The sequence below is a fragment of the Muscardinus avellanarius genome, assembly GCF_963383645.1.
Source record: "Muscardinus avellanarius genome assembly, chromosome: X".
Classification (NCBI taxonomy): domain Eukaryota; kingdom Metazoa; phylum Chordata; class Mammalia; order Rodentia; family Gliridae; genus Muscardinus; species Muscardinus avellanarius.
Genome location: NC_137792.1, coordinates 120873167 through 120893990, shown reverse-complemented (window position 1 = coordinate 120893990; position 20824 = coordinate 120873167). Strand labels below are relative to the sequence as shown.

At 35.3% G+C, this 20824-nt stretch overlaps 1 pseudogene across 1 annotated transcript in view; it reads right to left on the bottom strand.

Annotated features, from left to right (window-relative positions):
* Positions 1-976: 976 nt before the first annotated feature.
* Positions 977-20824, bottom strand: part of LOC308279062 (NEDD4-binding protein 2-like 2) — a 175916-nt pseudogene continuing 156068 nt past the window's right edge. Inside the window, exon 2 of the transcript in view lies at positions 977-2284. The product of the transcript in view is annotated as an NEDD4-binding protein 2-like 2 (transcript). The remainder of the gene's footprint in view (positions 2285-20824) is intronic.

Sequence of the window (20824 nt, the reverse complement as noted above, 5' to 3'; positions counted from 1 at the left end):
TAACACCAGATGCCTTCTCCCAGGGCTTCTTGGAATAAAGTCCACGGAGAAAATAAAATAATTTTCACTTGTTAATTACATTAAAAATGTTTTTCTCCACAAGGGCATGAACCTCTGCAGTATTTTGTGATTATAATGATTATTTAGTGGAGAGTTAAATGTAGGATGGTCAGAATTGCAAAAAAATATGTTAAAGTAAGTTTTTCCATTTCTGCTTGTCTCTAAACAGTTTGCTTTGCAAATTATTCTAAGGATTAACTTAAAGAATTTGGTACCAAGCCCTACCAAATACAGTTTTCAAATTCCCTGAGTTATTGGAATAATTATGGACATATATTTTTCCAATAAGATTTTTATAAGATATTTTTACATTAATATTTTTTCCATTTTAAGATATTTTATTTAGATAGATTAGTATTAAAAATAAACTTGTGAAACTAGTATTTATGTAGAAGAAAAGAGAGTTGTTTACAAAAACTCTAACTCTTTAAAAATTTTACCAAGTGGGTCCATAAGACATTAGCATAAATGTAATTTTTATTTAACTTAGGACCTTGTGAACAGTTAAAAGAGCACTTCAGAACAAATACTAAAAACAACTGACTTGTCATTATAATTTTTCTTTGCTTTATTTCATTATCTTCATATTAAAAAGAAGTAAAATATATTTCTGAAGGATAAAAATTCATTCTTATGTTTAAATGAGAGATAAAACAAATCTTTTTTTTCATTTTTGCTTTTTAAAAAATCTTCTGGTAGGTAAAATGATGACCACTCAAAGATATGAACATCATGGTCCTCAGAATATATGCATATGTTACCTTAATTAGTGAAAAGAACACTGGATATATGTCTAAGGTAAGGGTCTTGAAAAGGTAAGATTATCAGTTGGGTGTGGTGGCATACACCTGTAATCTGAGTACTTGGGAGGTTGAGAATCACAAATTCAAAGACAGCCTCAGAAATTTAGCCATCATCATTTAGCTCTGTCATCAGTGCTAAACACAATGCCACTGCAATTCTGACCAAGCAGAATTCTAGACAATGTTGTTTTCCCAGAACCAAGACCTTTTAAAAGAATTAGTAACCACTGCAATTTGTTTAACTTTTCTTCTTGAAACTGCTGGTACACAGACCTTTCTCTTTCATTATACATGTTTATTGAAAGATCTTTCCAGCATCCTCCAATTTCATAGAAACCTTTACTTGCATATCCATCTTGCATGCTGTAGCCATTTCTAGAAGAATGAGCTCTACTGATATTCTCACTAGAGTTAGTATATTCATTGATCTGATCAAAAGTCAAACAACTCCAATTAACATGACAACTGTGTACATCATACCCATTTAGCATCTGAGAGTCATCTTGGGCATGGAAAATATTTGGAGGTGGATTTGGTGGAGCACTGAATCTTTGAATATTTAAATGATAGTTAAAACTAGGAAGATACTATGAGATACTATAAAAGGAGGTGTTGACTGCCATTCATGCCTGAAGGAAGTAAATGAAATGTCATAAAATGCAGTATTACTTGTCCATCACAAGTATATTTGCCTAGCTCATTCCCCAAATACTGCTGATAACCACGTGTGAAGGAAGATCATTACTAAGATCTCTTTTTACTTCATATCTTAAGACATCATTATTATGCCCCCATCATATGGAATAAATTGTTCCTGAGAAGGTTTAGGTTCCTTAAAACTGCCTTCCCAATCATCTTTTTCATTCTCAAGCTCTTTTATTTCTTTGTAAAACTGGGATAATTCAGTGTCAATCTCTGATTTTTTTGGAATTAAACTTCTGTTTTTCTTCTCAACTTCCCTTGCCATTTATACCACTGAGAGTTTCTGTTTTGTTCCTCTTTTCATTACATTTGTTTTTCTCAGGAGGCTTGTAAATGGGTCCTATAAATGCTTTATTTGTGCTGTATGTCATCATCTGTGGATACTAACAGAGGGTTTTTATTCTGCAAACTTGGTGAACCAATGAACTCAATAACATCTAGTCTGTTGCCAAGCATTTCATCATGCATAGGTTTCATCAAATCTGAAGTTTGTATTTTTGTGCTCCTGAGGATAGTTATGTTCTTTGATATCAATGATGGTTAGAGGGTCGTGATTATCTCCAGTATTTCCTTGAATTCTGTGAAAATGAGCACTACCATGATGGGGAAAAACATAAACCTCTGCAGGTGACTTCAATTTTTTTATAGCATTGTTCACTTGCTAGCTCTTCTCCAGGTCTTAAGAGCTTAGCTTCAGTTTCTCCATAAGCCAGCTTACTCTACAGTTTATCATGGACCTTCTCCAAAAAAAAAAAAAAAAAAAAAAAAAAAACTTTCCCACAAAGACATGATCCCATAGGAAGGTGAAAGAAACACTAAGCCACCGTCACAAAGCAGAGAACTGAAAGAGCAGGCCGCCCAGCCGTCAGCATCTGGGGTAACATTTCCAGTATCGAGTTGAGTACAGGCATAATGTTAATCAACTTGGGGATGCCCATGACTGGAACCAGAACACATCAAAACAAGCTATCAGTCAGGGGCACTCTCCAGTTATAATAGACAACACTAACACACAAGCTTGGGAAATAAAGTCTTATATGGAAATGGCCATAGAAAAAGGATACAGAGTAGAGTTTCATGAACCTGAAACTGGCAGAAATTTGATTCAGAAGATTTTTGTGTGTGTGGGTCTGGGGATGTAACCCAGGGGCATTCGACCTCCAAGCTACACCCCCTGCCCTATTTTTTATTCTTTATTTTGAAACCGGGTCTCACTGAGTTGCAGAGGGCCTCCCTAAGTAGCTGAGGCTGTCTGCGAACCGCGATCCTCTGCTCTCAGCCTCCTGAATGCTGGGATTACAAGTGTGTGCCACCATGCCTGGCAATTCAGAAGAATTTGAAAAGAGAAATAAATATGCCATGTCTCAGAAGATGATTGCTCAGATGTTGGATCATTAGGAATTTCAAATGTTCATCTCCATTGTACTAAATTCAGAGGACACAGAAAAGCACACAAAAACCCTTTCTGCCATAGGGAAGACAGAGGTGGGGAAGCTCTCTAAGCTCACATAATCAAGTCTATGTCACAATCATTAAGTTATTGGGTTTTATTCAACATTTGTTGCTTGGTCTTAAAAAATATTAGTGATCCTGTCTTGGGGTTTAAGTAGTTTGATATTTTTTTAAAAAAAGACTGCATTGCCTCACAAAGAATGTTCCCAGCAAGTTCTAAAGTACAAATGAAAATTCTATAAAGTATAAAAAAGAAAGAAATTTAGTCAGGCTCTCTGGACAACTTAGTGAGACCCTGTTTCAAAATAAAATATGAAAATGCCTGAGGGTCTAGCTCAGGGGTAGAAGGACCCTGGATTCAATCCCCAAGCCTACACATACAAATAAAAAATTGGGGTGATTATCTTTGTTTTATCTGCATGTACCCAACATAATTACAGGTATCCTTATAAGAGGAAGAAGAGAGAGGCAGGAGTACTGCAGAAAAGGGTGTTTAAAGATTTACACTGCTTTTTCTGAAAATAGAAAAATGAGTTATGAACCAAGGAATGTAGGTCATTTCTACAATATGGGGTCAAAATGAAAAGGTTCTTGATTAGAACCTTTGCAAGAAATGCAAGCCTACTAACATTTGAAATTATATTAATTATATTACTGGTCATAGATTGGTATTTGGGATTGAACCCTGGGGTATTCTACCTAAGAGCTCTACCCTCAGCCTTTTCTATTATTTTAAAACAAGGTCTTGATAAATTGCTGAAGCTGGCCTCAAACCTGTGATCTATATGATTTATGTTTCAGCCTCTCAGATATTGAGATTACAGGTGTAACTGAGTCATTGTGCCAGTTTATCATCTTAATTTTAACATAGTTAATTTTTTTGAATTTGTGATGTCTAGAGTTATAAGATAATAAATCTATCTTAATTTTATAAGGTTATAAGAATATATGTATTACAGCAGCAATAGGAGACTAGTAGACCAATGTTTAGTTCAGTATTGTCTTTATTTTGTTTATTCTACACAACAGACACTAGGCTAAGGTCTAGGGAATTAGTGATGATAATTTATCACATATGGGAATATCTTCTGGAGTGGCCAAGAGAGGAGTTATGTAAGTTATTTACCCCCCCCCCAAAAAAAACCAATATAATTGTTGAAAATCATTTAAAAATATTATGAACACAAAAATGCTTAAATATATTAGAAATTTCACTAAACTAATAAAACATAGGATAAAGCTTTTATTCAAGATGTTTTACTAAATACAATTTTAAAAGTTGCAATGTATGGACTTTAAACTTTGATCCCACTTCCTTGCTTCATGGTTAGCACTGTAGAAACTTTACTGCAGGCAGTTGTGGCCAAGAAAGGAAGATTCCATATTCTTCAAACTCCCAGTCAAGTGCCATACTATCTCCCCTGGATGTTGTACCCACTTTTCTCATCATCCACAGTTCAGTGTTGCAGAACATGAATTCTAAGGGAGCAGTGCCAAGAGGTCATCAGATATGACAGTGACTGTAGCCCTCATCTCAGCTTGCTTGATTGTAGATTAAAGGTTTGATATCTGTGAAGCATGTCGACAAGACCAGAGGTTACCTCACTAGCTCAGTGACTTGCTTGTAAACTTGGAATACAATTCGGAAAGACACTGAACATTTTCCTTGTTCCTCTCACAGAAGCATTTGTTCAGAGATTTTGCCTGAGAAGTGGAGAGAGACCTTAAGAAACAAATGAGAGTTATGAAGCTCTCCTCAAATTAGTTGACTTCATTTGAAACAGCATGAGGAATGTCCAAGTGTAAGACTACTCTCCAATATAATGGTGAACTGTGGGGTAAGTAATTAAGAGGAGGCTGGTGGCCTCACGAGACCACCAAACTAAGCCACAAACCAGCAAGTTTACCAGAAAGAAGCAGAGGAACAGACAACTAAAATAAGCAATTCTGTGATCAGGATAAATCTCAGAGATAAGACACATAAATGATACCTGAAAAGGGCCTATATTTATTCATTTACTTATTTATCTATTTATTTACTCATTCATTTGTTTATGTATTTATATACTCATTTTCAGAGACAGACAGAGGATTACTTAGAAAAGTAGGAAATACACATTCAAGGGAGAATGCAGGCCATCTGAAGAGGGAGAGACCAATGCTTCAGGAGTGCAGGACTCTTCTTTTATAGGGGACTTTTATTGGGGGAGGGTAGAGGTATGTGATGATGACCTCTGGTACTTACAAAATAATTTTGGGGCTTCATGGTCTGGACCTGCACTGTCTTATCACCTAAACTATTCAAAGACAACCAAAGTGTTGAGGAGATTGATCTCTTGAGTAGTACCCAAATTGCATCCTGTTCTGGAGCAATTTATGCCCCCAAGTTATTGCAATAAAGAATAGAACAATCAACCTACAATTAGTGGAGCTTAAAAGCTAGAGATAATTAGGCAAAGGGTTGGTCCAAAAGAATCTTATAAAACCAGTTTCATTTCAGAGTAACTGAACACGCCATGCTCCATCCTCCTAGCAGTGGAACCAAAGCCTTTCTTCTACCATAGTATGTGTTCTGAGAAGACTTAGATCATGGGGGGGGGCATGGTCCCAGTCAGCATTAATTATAATCAAGACCAATGCAGAATTTTTGTTATTTGTTAATACTCCACACAGATTTCATACAATTTATGAAATTTTGGGAGGAAGGGAGAGAGCAAGAGCAAGAAAGAGAGAGACAGACAGAGAAAGAGCGAGAGCGAGATTAGTTCAACCTGAAACCTGAAAGGCTGGTTGGATGGCCCATTTACCATGGACCTCAAATGGCTCTATAAAGGTCTCAGGACCATGCCAGTTATGAGTCTGGTCTGGATCTTCAGACCTGACCTTAACCAGTGTTCAACTAAAACTGAAGATGAGGTTTTGTCCCACAGCTACCAGCAGAGCTCCCTGCATCAACATTAATTTTTTGCTGGTTGGCATGGAAAGGTCGCGAGGTCCTTGGCAGAAGAAACTGCTGGTTTTCAATCTCAAGTGCTGACAATTATCATCCTTATGATGTAGGATAGAAGGAATAAGTAAGTCGAAAGGAGATAGACAGGAAGGGAAAGTAAAATATAACTTCAATATAAGAACCTGGAACTGAAGTGCTTCAGCCTCTAATCCACAAATCAGTTCTCTTTCCTAGGCCTGACTCTCCCCAAAATTCTCAGAAAACCGGTAGATCCTAGTGTTAACAATATTTCTGAGAAAACCTATAATTTAGGACATTCCAGCTTATCTGTCAATCAGCTAATGAGGACCCCAATCAACCGGAGATCATCCACCCTAAGGCTGACCAGACCACCAGACCATCAGGAAGAGCCTCGGGACTACTGGACTGAGATTATCCACCTTAAGGTTGACCAGACCACCTGCCACCACAAACTGCCTTGAGACTACCGGATTGAGCTCATCCTCAAATACCTTCTCTAGCCCACCCCTCACAAAAGTCCCCTATAAGAAGAGAACTCTAAACTCTCCAGTATACCTTCCTCATCTTGAGGTGGCCCACATTCTCTCTTGAATGTGTACTTCCTTCCCATTCACAAATAAACCTTTGTCCATGTCTCTGACTGGCACATGCTGAAATTCTTTTCTGTCACATTAGCCAAGGATCCTATAGATCCTGAATTTCTTAGCTGAGAGCTCACCACAACACTTAGATTGCTAGGGACTTCATGTAGTTGTCAGGGTGCTCCTTGTCAGCAGGCCTAATCCTGCATATTGCCTATTAGGTCTTGGCCATTGTACTTTGTGCTTGGCATCTGAGTGTTGCTCCTGATACCCTGGGTGTATTGTGCCATGTCTGTGTGTGCTGTGAGAGTTAGGCTTTCACAATGCACATTTTGTTGAGTCACACCCAAGTGTGCTTTGGGAGTTAAATCCTTCTTTGCCACTGATAGAGATCTTTTTTTAAAAAGTGCTCCATAAAGTATGGATTTTTCCCCACTAAAATTCGAATTCACTAAACAAACAAGTAAAGAATAATTACAAACTCTTCTCTCATTTTAGGAAGAAGAGTTCATTACTTAGAATTGTTATATTTATTATTAAAGGAGTTCTAAACTCAATGTGAAATTATAAGAAAATTAGAAAAGTTTAGCATAAAAAAATTTTAAAAAGCAGGTAACAAACAACTGGAAGTAGGATTCAGATATTGTACTTAATAAAGACTTGAAAGCAAAAATTACAGTAGCTTTATATTCCAAGAATAACTATTTTTAATAGTAAAGATGAAGAGAAATGACATCAGTAAAATGGCAAAGTTTCAGGGTCCTTTTCCACACATCAAAAACACATATAGACCTTTGAAACTAGTTTTGGTAGCACATGCCAAAAAAAATCTCAGAATTTAGGAGGCTGAGACAGGAGGATCTCAGGTTCCAGGCCAGCCTCAGCAACTTAAGAGAACTCTCACACCTTAGAGAGACCCTGTCTCTATAAAATAAAATAAAATAAAATAAAATAAAATAAAATAAAATAAAATAAAATAGGGCTGGGTCTGTAGCTCAACAAACAAAACATCCGTGAGACTTAACCTTAGAGGAATTCTGAAAAATGATTATTACTGTTGTCTTAGAGCAGCATTTCATACAAGGTCATAGTTTCAGAGGGAATGAAACATAACTTATTTCCCAGAAACTGTGTATGCTTATTTTGATCTTTCTGATTATATCCTCTGAAACGGGTGTGTTTTGGTTTAACCTAACTCAGAACTTTCTCAGAAACACTGGATGACTTCTGAAGAAGATACTGTATGAAAATACTTAAAAATAAACAAAGAATATATTGGAACCATGGGCAAAATCTGACTAAGCAAGTAATAATGTAACCGAGCCAAAACTGTAATGGCACCCTCTTTGGGCACCAAAATTGTAATGGAGTGAATTGGAGAGCTGTCGTGGGTTCTTGTTTTAGCTAATTTAGAAAAAAATATCCATAACTATAATGCTATAAGCTTAAACATTTTTTATTATTACAAAGGTAGAAAGAAGGGACAGAATTATAAAGCAAAATGTATGTCAGAGAGAGGGATGTAGTGTAGTGCCTTGAAAATAAGACACTGAAGTTTTTGAACATAGAACAGTTTTTATAGATTAATTGTCTCTCATCTTACTTAACCAATAGTCTTTCTATCTGCTCCTGACTAGGTGTGGGCCCATCCATTATCTTCAGGGCAAGGCCTTTGATATGCTTATAAGAATTTACTATCTCCCATCCTGCTTGGAAAGCCTTTTGTGTACTGAACTTTGCACTGTTACAGCTGCCTCCCCTCCCTGCCTGAGTGCCTGCTCAACACCCAGGTTCTGACTATTTTTTTCATTTTGAAACTACCAAAGTGATTTTCCAAAACCAGCACATTCCTCATCAAATAAGAATGCCAAAACGCCTGGAAGGAAAAGCTGTTAATAGATATATTGCGGAAAATACTAACCATGTTAAATTCCTGCATGTATTGGGCAAACTAGAAAATCAGAACATGTATGTATATTAGTAGGATCCAGGTTCAAACAAACAAACAAACAGACCAAAATAAAAGCCAAGAAGACTATAAGCTTTCACTTCTGAATGATCTTACGGTGAAGTGCAAGGAAAAAATGAAAGAAAGGGAGAGGTGTAAACAGCCTGGGTAAGTATTTCAGGAGAGTCCTAACAAAATGAGTCTGCAAAAACTTGGAAGGATCTCTCATGTCTTCTCCACACCTCTTCTTTCCTTATCTCTCCTTTCATTTCTTTTCTCTCTGTTTTTATTTCTTCTATACATCTTTTTTTCTTCTTCTTAGAGCCACCTGTTTCAGGAAGTCTGAGTGAACTACTTATTGATCATCAAACTAAAGAAAAAGAGACTTTAGAAATTATCTGTGAAAAATAATGTAATCTTTAGAAGACAGTTTACAAAGTTAGCAGAGCAAAAAAAAAAAAGCACAAATGAAAACTGCAAATATAAAAGAAGTAGAAAATCTGATTTCCAGAATAACCATCATAAGGTGTTAAAATTGTTCAGTTTTTAAAGAAATAGGATGCATGCAAAGAAATAAAAAAGTATACACATTTGCAGAAAAGAAACCCAGACATTAACACAAATTTTCTCTTTGGGAGTACAGACATTGGCATTAGTAAAAACTTTAGTGTTTTAAAATGCTTAAGAATTCATAAGAAATCATGGACAAAGAACTATATAAAACTAAAAAAGCAGTTGCAACAATAGAGAATATTAATAAAAAGAAATTGTAGAAAGGGGCCAAATAGAAACTTAAGAGCTAAAATGTATGATAACTAAAATATTACTAGAGAGATTCAACAACAGATTTGAGCAGACAGAATAAAGAATCAGTGATGTTTTAGAAAGATCAAAAGAAATTATGCAGTCTGAAGAGAAAAAATAGTGAAGAAAAATTATGGGAGATTAAAAGACCTGTAGGATGCCATCAAGGATAATGACAAACACATAATGGGAATGCTATTAAGAGATCAAAAAGAAAGAAGCGTAGAAAATATTTGAGAAATAATAGCCCAGAACTTCTAAATTTGATAAAAGGCACTGAATTGCTCATTTGAAAAAATTAAATGAACTCCAGGTAGAATAAACTCAGAGATTCCCAACAAAAAACATTATCATTAAACTGCTACAAGTCAAAGACAAAGGATCTTAAAAGCATCTAATATAAGCACCGTCTTCACAAAGTGCTTACAATAACATTAACAGCTAATTTCACAATAGAAAACACGAAGACAAGAAGACAGTAGGATTACTTAAAGTGCTAAAAGATAAACAATTTTCAAACACGAATGCTATATCCAGCCAAACTATTCTTCAAAAATGAAAGAAAAATGAAGATATTACTAGATAAAAAAGCTAATGAAGTTCATGACCCCTAAATGTACCCAACAGGAAGCTTAGAGGATGTCTTTCAGATGAAAATGAAAGGAAATTAAGCAATAAATCAAAGTCATCTACAGAAATGAACACTGGCAGGAATTGCTATATTGGATAAAAATAGAAGCCAATATGATTGCAACATTTATTTATAACTTCTTTCATTTTGATTAATTTAAAATACAAATGAATAAAATAATAGTTAGAAGTCTATATAAATATAACAATATACTTTTGGAAAACAACACAAGAGAGAACTGAGTATAGTGATACATACCTGTAATCCCAGTATTTGGTAGGCTAAGATAATATGACCTCAGGTTCGAGGCCAGTCTCAACAATTTAGTGAGACCCTCTTTCAAAATAATATAAAAAATAAATAAATTACTAATGAGGGTTGTTTAGAGATAAAATGCCCCTGGGTTTAATCCCCCATTACTAACACACACACACACACACACACACACACACACACACCACAAAAAATAAAAACACAAAGGGAAAAGGACAAAATCATAAAGGGACATAGTTAAGTTATAAAAATAATAATCTCCAGGGAAACCACTAACAAAATAATTTAAAAATATAAAGAAAACTCAATAATATAGTAATATACTAGAAAAATCAATAAAAAATGGGAATGATGTCAGTGAGAAAGATTAGGAAGTTCTAATCTCTTGTTCCCCATGGAACTTCCCCATGAAAGTAAATATCTATAGGAAAAAATTCACAATAATAATAATATGTTTAATATTTTCTCTACATAGCAATCTGTGGTGTACAGCAACCAAGCAAATGCCTGTGTTCATCAGTTTGGGCTGGAATAACAAAATGTGATAAAACTGGGACATTTATAAGCAGACATGTATTTGTCATCATTTTGGAAACTGGGAAGTTTGAAATTGAGGCTGTGGCCAGTTTGACTTCTGATGAGGTCCTGACACAGAGACTTCTCTTAGTGTTCTTAAATGTCAGATGAGCCTGGTATCTCTGTGATGTTTCTTTCTCTTCTTTTTCTTTCTTCTTCTTTTTTTTTTTTTTTTTTTTTTTGTGCATTGTAGTCATCCATCTAAATGGGGTACAAGATGGTGGAGTCATACATGCACACATCACTCATTGAGCCCTTCCTCAATTCCCACCCCATTCCCTCCCCCTCCCTCCTTCTCATGTTTGGCTGACTGATGGACTTTGAAATGTTTGTGAGTGTACATCATGTACATTGTTTCTTTTTAAGATCACTACTAATCCCATTCATGAAGGCTATGTATTCATGACTGAATTACCCTCCAAGCCCCAGTCTGTAATATCTAACCTTGGAGGATATGATTTTAGCACATGAGTTTTGGTAAGATGTAAAGATTCAGACCAGAACAATGCTCAACTAAGAACATTATATATTTAAAATAGTAGATTATGTAGCATGTTGGCTCTCCCGTGCCTCTTTTGAATATGTGGTGCACTGGGGGGAAAAAAAACAACTCTTACAACCTAGTCAAAAGTAATTTTTTTTTTTTTTTTGCAGTAGGCTTGGTTCATGGAGGATAAGAAGCAGAGGCCAGAGTAGGATAGAGCAAAGTAGGATATTCACCAGTGAGGCTCAGTAAACAAAGCTTCAGGTCTGAGCCGGGTGTGGTGGCGCACGCTTGTAATCCCCGTGCTTGGGAGGCTGAGACAGGAGGCTCAGGCAGGTTTGAAGCCAGCCTCAGCTACTTAGTGAGGCTCTCAGCAACTTAGTGAGACCCTGTTTCCAAATAAAGTATAAAATGGGTCTGGGAGTATAGCCCGGAGGTAGAAGACCTCTGAGTTCCACCTCCAGTACCACGAAAAAAATATTAAAAAAAAGCTTCAGGTCTGAGCCCTAAATGATATCATTATACAGATTATACACAAAATAGTAGCATGATTCTAGATTCTATATCACATTGTATATAACAGTGATGTCTTGGTCATGATATTGAAAACACAAACAACAAAGGAAAAATAGAAAAAGTGGACATTAAAATTAACAACTTTTGTTCTTTAAAATGACAGGGTGAAAAGACAACACATGGCTAGAAGAAAGTATGTGTATATCATATACGTAAAAATGAGTTAATAATCTTACCGTATTATGATTCCCCATAATGCCTTCAAAATCAAAATACTCAATTGTATACTTAAAATAGTTAAAATAACAATATGTCATGTTATGTGTCTTTTACCACTATAAAAAGAATTAATTGCTGACACAAACTATAACATGGAATTAAGCTCTTAAACATTATGTTAAATTATAGCAACTAAAGTGTTGACAATATTTTATTTGATTCCATTTTTAAGGAATTTCCAGAATAGACAAATCCAGGAGACAGGGGAAAGTGCATATCCTAAAACGGAACATAGTATAGACTTTAAATGGTGTATTTTATGGCATATAAATTTGATATAAATTTAAAATTTTTCCAAATAAATTAATAACGCCTCTAATTTATCAACAGGTTAATATAAAACCACTTATAATATCTTGCTTAGTATCCTTTCTAATATTGATATTCAGTAATAAATAATTTTATGAGCCAGGTGTGGTGGTGCACGCTTGTAATTCCAGCACTTGGGAGGCTGAGACAGGAGGATCCTGCAGGTTTGAAGCCAGCCTCTGCTACTTAGTAAGGCTCTCAACAACTAAGTGAGACCTGTTTTCAAATAAAATATATAATAAGTCTGGGAATGTAGCCCACAGGTAGAAAGCCCCTGGGTTCCATCCTGGTACCCCAAAAACTAATTTTATAGAAATAACTTTCAAAACAATTATAAGAAAAAATTAGTATAAAAAAGCAATAGATATTTTCAGATAATTATAATGTAAACAAAAAATGACAAGCATTTCTAATAGAAAATTCTGCAATGCATGAACAAATGATTCACTACTATTAAACACAGAAACACTGAAAGAGAAAGTTCTAAGATTTAGGAATGGATGTGAGAAACAGAGTATGAAAGACTTTATTCCAAACAACATGGGAGACCAACCTTTAAGTGTATCAGAAAAATATACTCAGGTAAATATTATGGGAGAGTACTGTTTGGAAATGCTCTACCTATAGAATGAATCTTTTACAGGAGGATCTCATAGGAGGATCGCATGGGTTCGAATCCATCCTCAGCTACTGAGTGAGACTCTCGGCAACTTAGTGAGACCCTCTTTCCAAATAAAGTAGAAAATAGGTCTGGGAGTGTAGCCCGGAGGTAGAAAAGTCCCCAGTACCACTAAATAAATGAATAAATAAATAAATAAATAAATAAATAAATAAAACATTGCTTAGAGGATAAGAAGGAAAGGAGATATCACTCAAGAAACTAGAAAATTCAAGAAAAATAGAATAATAATCATTTTTATCCACCTTAAATATATATTTACCTATTGTTGAACTTTAAGAAGCAATTACCACCCCAGTAAGCCATGTTTTGGAGAATAATTATAACTTAAAGACAATGCTAAATTTGTTGATTTAAATAGTTGGGAAAATAGATGTTAACACCAAGTTTTTATGTATAAATATATGTATATCTTTCATTCAAAAATTTTTCCAACAATCTTAGGCTTGCTGTTTATTATGCTTAGTTTTTCCTCAAAATTTTATTGAGAGAAGGTGCTTGTGCTATCTATATTGCATGTATTTACATGATTTCTCTTTTAATTTTTGAAAAAGAGGTTTCACTCATTATATTGCTTATTCTGGCCCTGAATTTGTAATCTTCCTGGTGCTGACTGCTTACATGAATTTTTGCTGTGGGGATTGAATCCAGGGGCATTCTTTCTACCTTTGAGCAAAACTCCCACCCTTTAAAAAATATCTTTTGAAGTAGTACCTTGCTGAGCTGCTGAGGGTTTTGCTAGATGACTGAGGCTGACCTCTCATCTGCAATCCTCCATTTTCAGCCTCACAAGTACCGGATTTCAGGGATGCACTACTGCACCTGGATTACATGATTTGTTAATTGTAGGATTGAAATTAACTAAATTAATGACAGGCATAGTTTAAAATTGATAAATCAAAAAGCAAACAACTCAGAACAAAGTAATAAAGATATAATCCTAAAGTATTATATATTATAATTTATTTTGCTTTGTTGCTACTTCTCTATTTTTATAGAAATAAAATATATTTTGAGAAGATATCAGAAAACTCACTCATGTTAGTTGTGAGAAAGTAAAACTAGACCAGGTTCCACTTCAAAATTCTCCTCCCTTGTCCCGGGCTTGGTGACACATGGTTGTAATCCCCGTACTTGGGAGGCGGAGACAGAAGGATCGCCCAGGTTTGAAGCCAGCTGCACTGGCTTAAGAGAGCCTGTTTCCAAATAAAAAGTATAAAATAGGGCTGGGAGTGCAGACTGGAGGTAGAAGGGCTTCCAGGAACCCCAGTACCACCAAAATAAATAAATAAAAAAAAATTTCTCCTCCCTTTTTTTTGAATTTTTTTCTTTTATGCTTATATGTTCTCTTAGTTTTATTTTCCAGAAACTAGATCATTAACCTTATCAAAATTTTTTACTTACTGAAGCACAGATTTAATATTTCAAAAAAAATAACATTCAAAATCAAACCAAGCAGCATACTGTAAGGGAAAAACTAATAAATTTACATTTATACATATAATATAGACTTAAAGAATTTCTGATTATATAATATTGTAAAGTTCACTGTAAATCAATTCTTCTGAACAATTAAATTTTTGTATGAATTATTTTTTTTTCTTTTGTTTCTGGAAATGGATCCCAGAGACTTTCTATCTCCAAGCTATACCCACAGCCTCTTTTTATTTCTTAATTGGAAACAGGGTCTCACTAGGTTGCTGAGGCTGGCTTTGAACCTACAATCCTGAGTCAGCTTCTCAAGTACTGGGATAAGAGTTCACCGCCATGACTGACTTAAGAACACACTGAGAAATAGATTTTTTCACACTTAGGCTTTCATAATCTCCTCCCTTTCCACCCCACAAAATCTCCCCAAACAACAACAGAAAAATGGATCTTCAATGACTATAAATCTTACAAACTATGATCTTGGACTAAAGAGTCTAGAATAGTTAAGTATTCTTATTTTCTTTCCAATAAAGTCTATCACTTAATGAAAAAGGGACAATGTTCTGTCCCAAAAGAAATACAACATCTGAGCAGGTCAATCTTAATAGGACCTAATGAAAACATTAATAGCCTGATGAAAAAGCAAAAAGAAAAGTGAAATAACTATTGTAGCAGATAAAATTCTAGGTATTAATGAATTAGAAGTAACAATGATACTCTTACTTTAAGCTCATCACTGCCATATTTTAAAAAAAATCTTCTAAGTTTTCTCATCTTAAACAAAAATTTTATTTGAATGATCACTCTTAAAAATGTATACTTTACCTTTAATTTTCATTTTAAAATTGAGGTAAAACAATTCTGTTTAAATTTAATTTTTTTTTTTTTGCCACAGTAGCACTTAGTGAATTTTTAATGACATCCATCTTTTATTTATTTGCTCATTTAAAATTTTTAGAAATTACATCTATGTGATCTAAATGGATTTATGCTCATATATACAATAAATATTAAGTTATAACAAATATTAAAATCTTTGAAAAGTATAGAGATGAACAGTAGATTCAAGAATCAGAAATTTTAAAACATTTTATTATTTCTATGTTCATTGTTAATAAGCCTTATATTTATTTATACACTTTCTTACATAAAATATAAAATGAAAATTATAATTGTTATATTATACACAATATATACTAGATGGAATATGTTAATTACTTAAGAAACTGCTTTGTACAAAGGTAAGTTCTACTGTTACTCTTAGTAAAGAAGATAGGTAAAATTTGTAAGCTCATCATCCTTAGACATGATAAAATTATGAATAGTTACATAGTAATGGATTACTGCCAATTTTTGAACAATACACATATATTTTTATTTTTAAACTTTTATTGGTGCACTGTAATTTTGCATCATAGTGAAATTCAAAATGATACATTCATACATGCACATGTCACTTAGTGTATTACCCTGAACATCACACCACACTCCTTCTTTCTCCCTCCCCCTACATGTTAGCGAGATTGGTAGTGGCATCTTTGTATATAAACAGAGCATTATTTGAACTATTTTCTTTATTAATTCTTTTATCTCCTCTCCATCTCCCTCCACAAATCATCTTCCAGTATTCTACTGGTCTTTCTCATTTATTTGAAGTCCCTTTTCTTTTATGTTTTTTCTCTAACTTCCACAGATAAAAAAAAGAATATATGGCCTTTGACTTTTGAGACTGGATGATCTCAGAATAAGTCTCTAATTCTGTCCATTTTCTTGCATGAGACATAATTTTGTTCTTCTTTATGGTTGAGAGAAATTCCATTGTATTTATATACAACATTTTCTTTATCCATTCCTCTATTGATAGACTCCAAGGTTGAGATTGGTTCTATAACTGGGATATTGATATGAAACATACTTAAGTGAATAATGTTAAAAACTGTGAGGCAACTACTACTGTTATTTCTGTTTATAAAGCAGTTGATTGAGACAGAAGCAGATTAAGAAACCCACAAGGGTCATATGTAGGTAAGAGGAACGATAAATTTTGTATCTAGTTACCTGTCACTCCAATTTAGAAATCAGTTTAGAATTTTTGAACACAATAGGCTCTTTTTATATTCTAATAATATAATAGGAGGAGGGGAAGATGGCGACCGAGAGTAGCAGCACATACAAATCCTGCTGACTCTATCCCCATTGTCCCCAAAACTGAATGCTACAAAGCAAAACAAAATAACCAGCAGAGGAATAAGAACATTAAACACAAGTGACAGAGAGAAATAGACTGGAAGACTATTGAGAAAAGGGTAAAAAAGAGAAAGTCCCACGTTCAGTGGCAGGTGCCAACTCAGGCACAGGCTTCCTGCACAGTACCATGCACCATGGACGAAAAGAGAACAAAAGATCTGAAGGGAGTAGCCACAGATACACAGGGTGGAAGTCAGCCATCCTGAAGACCTGCTACAGCAAACGGGAGCTAACCATGACACCCAGGAACCCAGAGTTGAGCTCAGCACCAGAATAGAAACTCGCCAGGCTCAGGGGTGCCTCTGTGTTGCCATTAACCCAGTGACAGACAAGCATACCACACCCACCAGAGTCCCAGCCAGCAGGCATCCAGAGTGTGAGTAAAGCTGCAGCCTAAAGGGAATTATCCAATGATGTGCCCTTAGGGACTTGCGCAGCCACTATAAACTCCCTGGGTCTGACATCTAGTGGTCAAACTCAGTAAAGGCGACTGCTGAAAGAGAGTACCATACTCCCTAGAGGCTCAGAGCTGGCCTCAATAGCACTACTTCCCATTTGTGGAGAATGTGGGGAAATCAGACCTGACCAACCCTAACTGTGGAGAACAGAGGCTCCCACATTAAGGGTGGCAGAGAAAGACCTAGTCTCCATACCGGCAGAAAGCGGGAGGGTGACCTGTGCGTAATACCTAACACAGCCAGAACAGTAGTGGCCACTTACATAGACTGAGAAAATCTCAGAGAACCAAACTCAAAGCAGGAAGGGTGCTGGTGGTATATGCACAGAAAGAGACTGCTGCAGACCTATATGCTGGATCATCATTTAGTTGCAGAATTGCATTAATTTGTGGTTGAGGTTTTTTGGGCTTTATCTGTTCCATTTTATATGTTTGAGTGTGTTTACCTAGTTGGTTATCTTGTCATTTTTTGTTTTGATTTTATTTTTAACCTGTCCCCAAAGCCTCTCCCAAGCCTCTCCCTCTGTACATACCAAAATGGATTAAAAACAGAATCCATCTATATGCTGCTTGCAAGAAACACACCCTACTGCTGGGCATGGTGGCGCACGCTTGTAATCCCAGCGCTTGGGAGGCTGAGACAGGAGGATCACACAGGTTTGAAGCCAGCTTCAGCTATTTAGGCTCTCAGCAACTTAGTGAGACCTTGTTTCCAAATAAAATGTAAAATAGGTCTGGGAGTATAGCCCATAGATAGAAAGCCCCTGGTTTCCACTCCCACTACCACCAAAAAAAAAAAAAAAAAAAGAAAGAAAAGAAAAGAAAAAGAAAAAGAAAAAGAAACACACCTTACAAGTAAAGATAGCAACAAACTCAAGGTAATCCATGCCAATGGAACATGATTTCAGATAAGTTAGACTTTAAGCCCAAGCTTATTAGAAGGGACAAAGATGGTCATTTTTTACTGGGGAAAGGAAAAAAATCCAGCATGAGGAAATAATGATAATCAACATTTATTTATGCTCCAAACTTAGGTGCAGCTACTTTCCCTTTTTTTGAGGTACTGGGTGTGGAACCCAGAGGCTTTCTACCTCTGGCTATACTCCCAGCCATATTTTATATTTTTATTTTGAAACAGGGTGTCACTAAGTTGCTGAAAGCCTCACTAAGTAGCTGAGGCTGGCTTCGAACCTGCACGATCCTCCTGTCTCAGCCTCCCAAGTGTGGGGATTACAAGCGTGCGCCACCATGCCTGGCAAGGTGCAGCTACTTTAATAAAACAAACTCTTTGTGATATTAAGTCACATATAAATCCCAATACAATAATACTGGGAGACTTCAACACATCTCTTACATCATTAGATCGATTTTCTAGACAAGAGGTCAGTAAAGACACCTTGGACCTAAAGAACACTATTAATCAAATGGACCTGTTAGACACATATAGAATTTTCCACCCATCTACAGCAGAGTTCACATTTTTCTCAGCAGTTCACGGAAATTTCTCCAAGATAGATCACATCTTGGGCCACAAAATGAGCACTAGCAAATTAAAAAAATGTGACATAATTCCCTGTCTTCTTTCAGACCATAATGGAATAAAACTAGAAATCAACTATAAAAAGACTCAGAGAAAGCACATAAACATGTGGAGACTGAACACCACACTTCTAAATGAAGAATGGGTCATAGAAGAAATAAGGGGTGAAATCAAGAAATTCATAAAAACAAACAAAAATAGAGATACAACATATCAAAACTTCTGGGACACTTTGAAGCCAGTATTAAGAGGAAATTTTATAGCACTGAGTGCACACATAAGAAAAATAGAAAATTATCAAATAAACAACATAATGACTCACCTCAAAGCCCTTGAAAAACAGGTACAATCTGAACCCAAAGCCAGTAGAAGACAAGAAATTGTCAAAATCAGAGTGGAAATAAATGAACTAGAGAAAAAAAATATATATATACATATATATATATGTATATGTATGTATATATATATATATATATATATATATATATATATTCAACAAAACCAAAAGCTGGTTGCTCAAAAAATTAATAAGATAGATAAACTACTAGCCAATTTAGCTAAAAAAAGAGAGAATCAACCCAAATCTTGAAGATAAGAGATGAAAAAGTAGATATCACAACTGACAGCGCAGAAATCCAGAGGATTATCAGCAATTACTTTTAAAAACTATACTCCAACAAAGTGGAAAACCTGGAGGAAATGGAAAACTTTCTAGATAAATGCAACCTTCCTAAACTAAGTCAAGAAGACACAGAAAACTTAAACCAACCAATAGCAGTCAAAGAGATTGAAACGGCAATAAAGACATTATCATCAAAGAAAAGCCCAGGACCAGATGGCTTCCCAGGTAAATTTTTTTGTTGTTGTTTTTGTTTTTTGGTGGTACTGGAGTTCCTGGAAACCCTTCTACCTCTGGGCTACACTCCCAGACCTATTTTATATTTTTATTTGGAAACAGGGTCTCTTGAGCCAGAGAGGCTGGCTTCAAACCAGTGCAATCCTCCTGTCTCTGCCTCCCAAGCACGGGGATTACAAGCATGAGCCACCACGCCCGGCCCCAGGTGAATTTTATAAAACATTTATAGAAGACCTGATCCCGATGCTTCTCAATCTATTTTGTGAAATAGAAAAGGGAATCCCCCAAATACATTCTATGAAGTTAACATCACATTAACACCAAAACCAAATAAAGATAATTCAAAGAAGGAAAACTGCAGGCCTATGTCTTCGATGAACTTGGATGCAAAACTACAAACCAAATACTAGCAATACACATTCAAAACCACATCAAGAAAAATCATACACCATGCCCGGGTAGGCTTCATCCCAGGGATGCAAGGCTGGTTTAACATACAAAAATCAATCTATGTAATACATTATATAAACAGATCCAAAGAAAAAATCACATTATCCTTTCATTAGATGCTGAAAAAGCCTTTAATAAAGTCCAATATCCAATTATGATAAAAGCACTGCAGAGAATCAGAATAGAAGGAGCATGCTTCAACATCATAAAGGCAATCAATAAGCCCACAGCCAACATCATATTAAATGGGGAAAAACTTCAAGAATTCCCCCTAAATACAGGAACAACACAAGGATGTCCATTATCACCACTTCTCTTCAATATATTACTTGAGACTCTAGCCAGAGCAATAAGACAAAAAAAGGAAATCAAAGGAGTACAAATAGGAAAAGAAGAACTCAAACTTTTACCATTTGCAGATGACATGATACTATATCTAGAAGACCCAACATACTCAACCAAAAGACTTATAGAACTGATCAACAAGTTCAGCAAAGTATCTGGATACAAAATCAATCTCAACAAATCAGAAGCTTTTCTGTACACCATCCATAAATACACTGAAAAAGAAATCAGGAAAATACTTCCACTCAGGATTTCCCACAAAAAATAAAATAAATCCTTAGGAATAAACTTAACCAAGGAGGTAAAGAACCTCTACAAAGAAAATTATAAAAAATTGAAAAAAGGAAGTCAAAGAATATCTTATAAGATGGAAAGATCTTCCCTGTTCATGGACAGGCAGAATAAATATTATCACAATGGCCACATTTCC